At 52.3% G+C, this 7109-nt stretch overlaps 1 long non-coding RNA gene across 1 annotated transcript; it reads left to right on the top strand.

Annotated features, from left to right (window-relative positions):
* Positions 1 to 4971: 4971 nt before the first annotated feature.
* On the top strand, positions 4972 to 5416 carry LOC141972396 (uncharacterized). The gene is made up of 3 exons (XR_012635377.1): positions 4972 to 5020; positions 5103 to 5165; positions 5239 to 5416. It is a non-coding gene; the product is annotated as an uncharacterized LOC141972396 (long non-coding RNA).
* The last annotated feature ends 1693 nt before the right edge of the window (positions 5417 to 7109 follow it).

The raw sequence follows: 7109 nt of genomic DNA, 5'->3' as shown, positions 1-7109 counted from the left end.
CACAGCTGAAGCTGGAGAGGCCTGAGAAAGGGGATGAAGAAGAAAATGAAGGCCATCTGGGCAGCACCCACCTCCCACTGCAGGGAGAGAGCGCCTGCCTCTCTGGGTGAGGAAGGATCCGTCTTCAGAGGCCGCAGCGGGCCAGAGCACCAACGTGCCCCAGGGGCTGTGCGCGTCACCCCAGGCGCGGTCTGGCCGCGCAGTGCGCGAGCGAGCGCAGCTGCGTGAACAGGGAGCTGCATCTTGTAAGAGCTGAGAGACCCCCGCGTATTCTTTGAGGGGTGGGGCTGGAGCTACAGAAGAGGAAGGGGGGAGAGAAGGAGAAAGAAGCGTCTGAAGTGGCAAGCTTTCCTGGCAGCGCTGAGAGCGACGGCTGCCGTGAGTCGCGGACCCTCAGGGCCGTGTTGCCCCTCTTGTGCGTTTTGGGCTCTCCCCTGGCCCTGTCTCTATCCCACATTGCTGTGATTTTTTTGCTTCCCTTTACCTCTGCTCTCCTTCTCTCCTGCTCCTACTCCCTCTTGTTGTGTCTTCTTTTAGCTCTCCCTTTTTCTTTTCTTCTAGATGCCTTTGTTTCTCTCTCCTTCCTTTTTTTCACCCTCCATCTCTCTCCTGTAGCCTAGCGCTGTTTTTTTCCTTTTCCAGTTCTTGGTCCTGATCAGCATTGTTCTCTTGCCCACAACTTCTCTGGCCTGTTCCCTGGCATTTTGTTCCTCTCTGTGCCTGTCCATGCCACTCCATGTCCCTGAGTTGCTCTCTCTCCCTCCTCCCCTAGCATTCTGTATCCATTTACCTTGGTCATTGATGCCCACCCCCCTTATTCTATATCTTGCTGTCACTCTTTTCCTCCCTGTTTATCTCATCCTTTCTCTGACCCTTTGTGCTGCTCCCTGTCTCAGTTATTTATTGCTTCATCTCTCTGCCCCGTTCTCTGTCTCTGTTTTGTCATACCCCACATCTCTGTCATTCTCTGCTCTTTGCTCTCCAATCCAGCATCCTGCTTTGTCCCTCTCTTCTGCAGTCGTCTCCTGCTCTCTGGCTCCCTGTCCCTCACCTGTCTTCCAGATCTCTCTGTCCCTTCTCTCTCTTCTTGATTCTCTAGTTTCCTATCTTGCACTGTCCTTTGTTTTTCTATCTCTCTGACTCTCTTCAGTCACTCTATCTATTTTCTCCAACTCTGTCTCACTCCCTTTCCACTTTGTCTTAGTTCCTCCACTCTCTCCCTAACCATTTAAATGTGTATCTCCATATCATGGCCTGTCCCATTGGCTCTCACTATATCCCCCTGTCAAGCTCCCTGTCCCATTATTCCCCTCTGTCCTTCTCTCTGCCCCTTTTTCCTCATCCTGAAATATACCACAGTTTCCTTGTTCTCCCTCTCTTTGCCTTGATCTGTCTCTCTCTTACTTTATCACCCCTTCTGGCTTCTTCTCTATCTATTTCTCTCCTCCCACCTTCCTTATTCCCCTCATATGATTTCTCTCTCTTTCTGCCCCTCACTCATAGTTTTCTCTCTGTTTCCCTCTCTCTTGCTCTCTGACCCTGTTTTTCTTCCACCATGCCCCAGCAGGACTCCTCAACCCTTTTATAGTAATTTCTCCATCTCACTGTGCTTTGTTCTTTAGTCCTATCTAGAACATGGGTCTGCAAGAAGTTAGGTAGCATGCGTGGTCTTGCTAGAAAAGCAGCATAACCCCATAGCATTTTATTTTTTTCATAAAGGAATATCTGGGTTAGCTGATGTGGTTTTTGAGGAAGATGGCTTCAGACCCCCAGATAAGTTGAGGGACTGGTGTTTGGGAGAGGGCTCTGGGGCAAGCCCAAGGTTGGGAATTGTGGGGAGGGGTTTTCAGGTCAGCGTAGGGGAGAGGGCTGTCCAGGAGCTATGCCCTTTGGGCAGGGAAAGGGAGCAGGTTACCTTTCTGCACCAGACTGCCATGTGCCAGGCAGGGCAGTTCCAGCCTATGGCTGTGTTGTGTAGCTTGTGGTTTCCGTTTTGTGTCCTAGAGCTTCCTTGGGTCACAACATCCTCGTTGCTCTTTGTGCCGGAGTAGCACAGTGTGTGCTTCAGGCACCGTCCCTTGGGTCTCGAATGCCTGTAGTCATCAGCACAGTGCCACTCGGGTCCTTTTTTATTGCGTTATAAGCCTAAAGCGTGGATAGGTCTTGGAAGTTTCAGGTCAGTCTGCCTTCGCGGCGTTGTTCCAGGCTGTGTTAACATCTCCGGTCTCGAGTGGTCCATTTCTGCAAAGACCTTTTCTGGGAGTTCTTCCCTGCATCTTTACATCTTAGGCCTTGAAGTAAGGTGTCTTACATATGACTCACCCCAGTGGCTCCCATCTGGTTTTGTCTCTGGCCACACAATTTGGCTCTTCTCAGCCTGCCACAGATTCTTTTCTGCCTCCTGGGTCTTCTCATGTGGCACTGTCTCTGGCCGAGGGGTCATTCTTGGAGAGCTTGTTTTAATGTCTCTGTCACAGCATTTGTCTTGTATGTGTGCAGGGTTGGTCTGTGCCTGTTTATGTCTGGGTGGGACCTGCTCTGCCTGGGGGCACAGCAGCGATAGTCAACAAAAGTATAGTGATAAGAATCTATAGATAATAGGGTGATAAGCCAAGACTTTGTAGGCAAAGGCCGTGCAGTCACTTTCAGAGCATGAAGCTGTATATGCAGTAGGTGTAAGTTTTCTCCGTAGTGTTACGCAGAGATGCTGGGGATGGCCAGATTGTGTTTCATGGGAGGCTGCAGTGACAATCTAGATAGTGTACCTAAAGGAGACCTCTAGAATTGTTAAGCCACCTCTTGGCATCCAGGTGGCTTGTTTGATACTTTTTTTTTCAGATGCAGAGAGGTGTCCTGCATGCCAAAGGGTGGTGGAGGAGGCGAGCAGAGCACCATAAGAAGGTTGGTTGATGTGCGATGTCGGAGGGAAGACGTGACCGGTGTCTATATGAGTAGCCTATAAGCATGTTTTATTTTGAAGGTGTGAAGAAAGGTATTGGCACCAGAGGTGAGTTGAGCCAGGTGAGGTATGACCAGTGTGCTCAAGTAGCGGTTATTTTTCAGGTGCTGTATTGTTGGTGCAGTTAGAAGCATCCCTTGTTGTTTGTGTCTTACAGGCGGTACCCAAGCCTCCACAGGAGAACCCGTGAGCCACAGAGGTGGGGTGGGTGAGCACACGAGGTAAAGGAGCAGGAGAGGGTTATTGCTGTGGGCAGGCTGTAGTTTTGTGCAGTATCCCACCGAGCATTACTCTGGTTTTTGCAGGTTAAACTCCTAGCCTCAGAAGGGTGAAGCTACACACTCGACAAGCGGTGTGAGAAGGCGAGGTGGCGTCAGCCCGGTCCATGTGTAAGTGCCCAGTATCCCACGGCATCCAAGGGAAGCGTTTCTCTTTGCTTTTGGAGGTGCTGTGCAGGCAGCCTTTGGAGTCAGATGAGCATTTGAGGTGAGCCAGGGTGGTAGCAAGGAGGAGCAGGAGCGGGTGACTTGCCAGAAGCACAACGGTGATTTGTATGTTTTGGTATCTTGGGTACCACCAGCGATGGTGGCCACAGCGTCTGGCCCTGGAAGGACGAGGTGAGCGCCGCTTCTGAGGGCGGTGTCGTGGGAGAGGTTGGCATTGGCCGACGCAACTCTGACTGGTCGCACTCTTTGTGGGTGTTGTGCAGGTGACGCAGAGGAATCTGGTGACTTGGGAACATCCCAGTTAGCCCAGGTGGTTGTTGCAGAAGGTGGCTCTGGCCTCTGGCCCTCTGAAAGCCAAGCTGAGGGTTCAGGGCTGGGAAGGGTCTGGGCAGAAGGAACGGGGCTGGGAATTGCAGGAAGGCCTCTTCATGTTAGCGTAGGGGAGAGGACTGTCCAGGAGCAGTGCCCTTTTTGTTCGTTAAGGGAGCAAGTTACTTTAGCACAAGAGTACCATCCGCTGGGTGGGGCAGTTTGAGCCTGTGTCTGTGTCTTCTGCATTCTGCATCTTATGCCATGCCATCCTCAGGTCTTGATCTCTCTGTAGCTTTGTGATCAGCAGGCACCTCAGTAGCCCTCCCAAGAGTCTAGAGTACATCGCCTCATCGGCATAGCGCATGTTGAGCCCTTCTTGTCTTGCAGTTGTAACCTGAAGTGTGGAACAGTCTGGTGTGTGTTGCATCGGGGATGTTCTTAAGCAGTTGTCTCTTACAGGGGCGAGCTAGATAGCACCTGCAGTTGTGTTTTTGAGAGTTGTTTTGGCACGCGGTGGTCCTCTGGGGTTTCATCCCCATGTCTTAAGTCTTAAAGCCTGGCTTCTCACACATCCATCATTCTGGGTTTGATGGTAACTTTGTCTAGCGGGCTGCAGCGGTCACCTCTCATTTTGGGGCCGCTCCAATGCATCTGTGCCATCGTGTGGCTATGGGGCTTCTCTGCCGGCAGCATCTTCCCTACGGCCATCGCTCTTCTTGTGTTTCGCAGTCATGTCACTTGTGGTGTCTATGTCAGGGTTGGACCTGTCCTGCCCAGAGGTTTACCCATAGTACAGACAAGGGGAGTGTAGATTTGTAGTTGTGTAGTAATATGTTGATCTGCCCAGATGCTTTTGGCAAAGACCATACAGTCCGTTTCTGGACGAGTAGCTGTAGAGAGCTGCCACAATTATTTTCCTTGTGTTTGGCAGGTGCCGGAGGGTGGACTCTGGTCTGCCGGGAGCGGCAGTTTGCACCCTAGTTGAGGGGGTTGAATGAGCCTTAGCTTGTATGTGGGGTCAATATTTAGGGTTTTGGGTGTTTTAGCAGTAGTTGGAAGGGAGATGGAAATGGAAGACAAACCTTTGGTCTCATAAAACTCTTGGTTAACAATGGGGTGACTTGCCTCACATGGTTTGGGTTGTTTAAATGCAAAGCGAGAAGCTGCTTCCTGAAGAGTGATGGAAGATGTCAGAGGATCTGTGTGACCTGTGGCTCTGAGGGCCTCAAGCTCTTCTGGTTTTATTTTCTAGGTGTCAGTTGCTACGTAATGTGGGGTACCTGCACCCTTGGACTTTGGCAAGGTGAGCGATGACCAGTGTGCTGACGCAGCATTTCTTTGGGGTGTCATAATATTGTTGTAGCTAAAATCACACCCTGTCTTAGTTCTGCAGGCGGTGACCAGGCGTCAGCACAGCGGACGGAAGAGTCTGTCTCTGAGTGGCTGAGGTAAATGAGCAGGGGAGAGGAAACGCCGTGAGCAAGCTGAGGATCGGGGAGGCGTCTCACCCCACGCTTTTAGCTCTGTTCCTTTCGCAGGTGCCGCACCCCTTCCCAGAGGGTTCACGCAGCAGAGTCACGAACAGTTTGAGAAAAGGTGAGAGTCATTAAGTGGTCTGCTGGGACCTGAATGGCTGAAGATCACGTGGCAATTCAAATGACCATTTCTCTTTGCTTTTGCAGGCATTGTGAGGTCTCTGCTCAGACAGAGGATTTGAGGTGAGTCGGTGGAAGAGAGGAGCGGCAGGCTGGGAGCTGCCAAGCATGTGTCAGCTTATGAGTAGTAGGGGTGCTGCAGTTCCCCAGTTTTTTGGCTTTCACAGGAGATGGGAGGAGGTGGGTGCAAAATATGGTTATTGGGAGCGGCGTGGCTCTTCTGAGGAGGGCGTCATCATGGTGGAGGTCGATATGGGTCAGCGTGTCCATGACTGGCGGTGTTCTGTGCTGCAGGCGATGAAGAGGAACCTGGTGAGTGCAGGGGAACACTGGTTAGGTGATGTGCTCCAGATAAGGATGAACTCTGGACTGTGCTCTCTGAAAGGTAAGTCACAGGGCCAAAGCAGTGGGTGGGGTGGTGCCAGAAGAGGGGGTATGACTTCAGGGTTGGTGGGAGGGCTCTTCAGGTTTTGTTCATTCTGGGGGCAGATAGCGGGCCTGGGGCCCACGCGTGGCAGTGCGTCTCTGGGCGTCATGTTTGGTTTTGTCTGATCTGAGCGTTACCCTGTACGGCATCAAAGTGGCAAGTGCATTGCGTGGGTCTAGATCTGTATTGTGTCACCTTGCGTTTGTGGGAGTGGGAGCTGAGCGGATCACAAAGGAACGAGGGAAGCCTGTAAGTCAGAATAGCTTTTGTATTGTTCTTGCAGGCACCTTGTGGCAAGAAATTAGAAATGGCGAGTGATATTCCTTGTGATATACATGTCCTGGCAAAGCAGAGCCCTCCTGGGACGAGTGGGTGGAGTTGTGCAGTATGCCTGGTGCGTGTTCACGTGTTCCTGAGTGATGTGATGTGTTGTTTGTCTCGGTCTTCACTGACGAGGACCATCAGGTACACTTACATCCTGCTCTGTGTGCGGTAGCCATCCATTGTGTCTCGCAGCCTAGAGTCGGACACAGCCCTCGTTCTGTCTCGCTAAGCAGCGCGACACACAAGCTCAACGTTACCGACCCAGTTTGGGGCTGTAGATGGGTTTGGTTGGTCTTTCACGCAGCTCGCGCTCAGACTAAGCCAGCAGGTCTGGTCTCTGACTCTCTCTGGTGAGGCCTTTCAAGGGGTTCTTCCCTGTGCCATTGTAATGTTGAGTCTTTCCCAGCATCTTGTCCCCACTGCCTACTGGGGCATTATCCCTCATGTATCGCCCAGAGTTCAGGCATTCTGACACGGCAGGCCGCAGCCGGGCGACTGCGTCACGTCACCTCGCCCTGTCGAGTGTCCCGTCAGGCTGTGTCTTTAGGTCCGGCATTAACTCTCCCGTGTGTGGTACTCCTGCGGGCTTGGGTCCCGTTTGTGGCGCATGTAGGGGTGTGTGTGTCTGAGGTGGTGTCACTCGGTGTGTTTGTAGCCGTTGTGGAATGGCCCCAGAAGGGGATGATGTTGTGCCGGTGAGCGTGGCCCGTTTGGGTGGAGGTTGCGTAGGCTGGCTTTGAGGATAGCCAGTTGTTTTCAGCCAGCAGCCTCTAGAGTTCCCTCTTTTGCCTTTTGCAGGTGCCATCGGGCCACTGGCGTTCCAGAAGGGAAATCTTTGACGATCTTTGTTGGAGTGTACAAAATGAAGAAGGGCCGGGAGCGGTGCACAGAGGGAAACATATTACTCTCCTTCCAATGATGAGGACCTCTGGCGCGGGTCAGGGGAGCGGTGGCGATGGCTCGAGGCACACGCTGATGCAGTTCCA

The sequence above is a fragment of the Athene noctua genome, chromosome 32 (genome assembly GCF_965140245.1).
Source record: "Athene noctua chromosome 32, bAthNoc1.hap1.1, whole genome shotgun sequence".
NCBI lineage: Eukaryota > Metazoa > Chordata > Aves > Strigiformes > Strigidae > Athene > Athene noctua.
The sequence above is the reverse complement of the archived record's forward strand: the minus strand, read 5'-3'. Positions and strand labels throughout refer to the sequence as shown.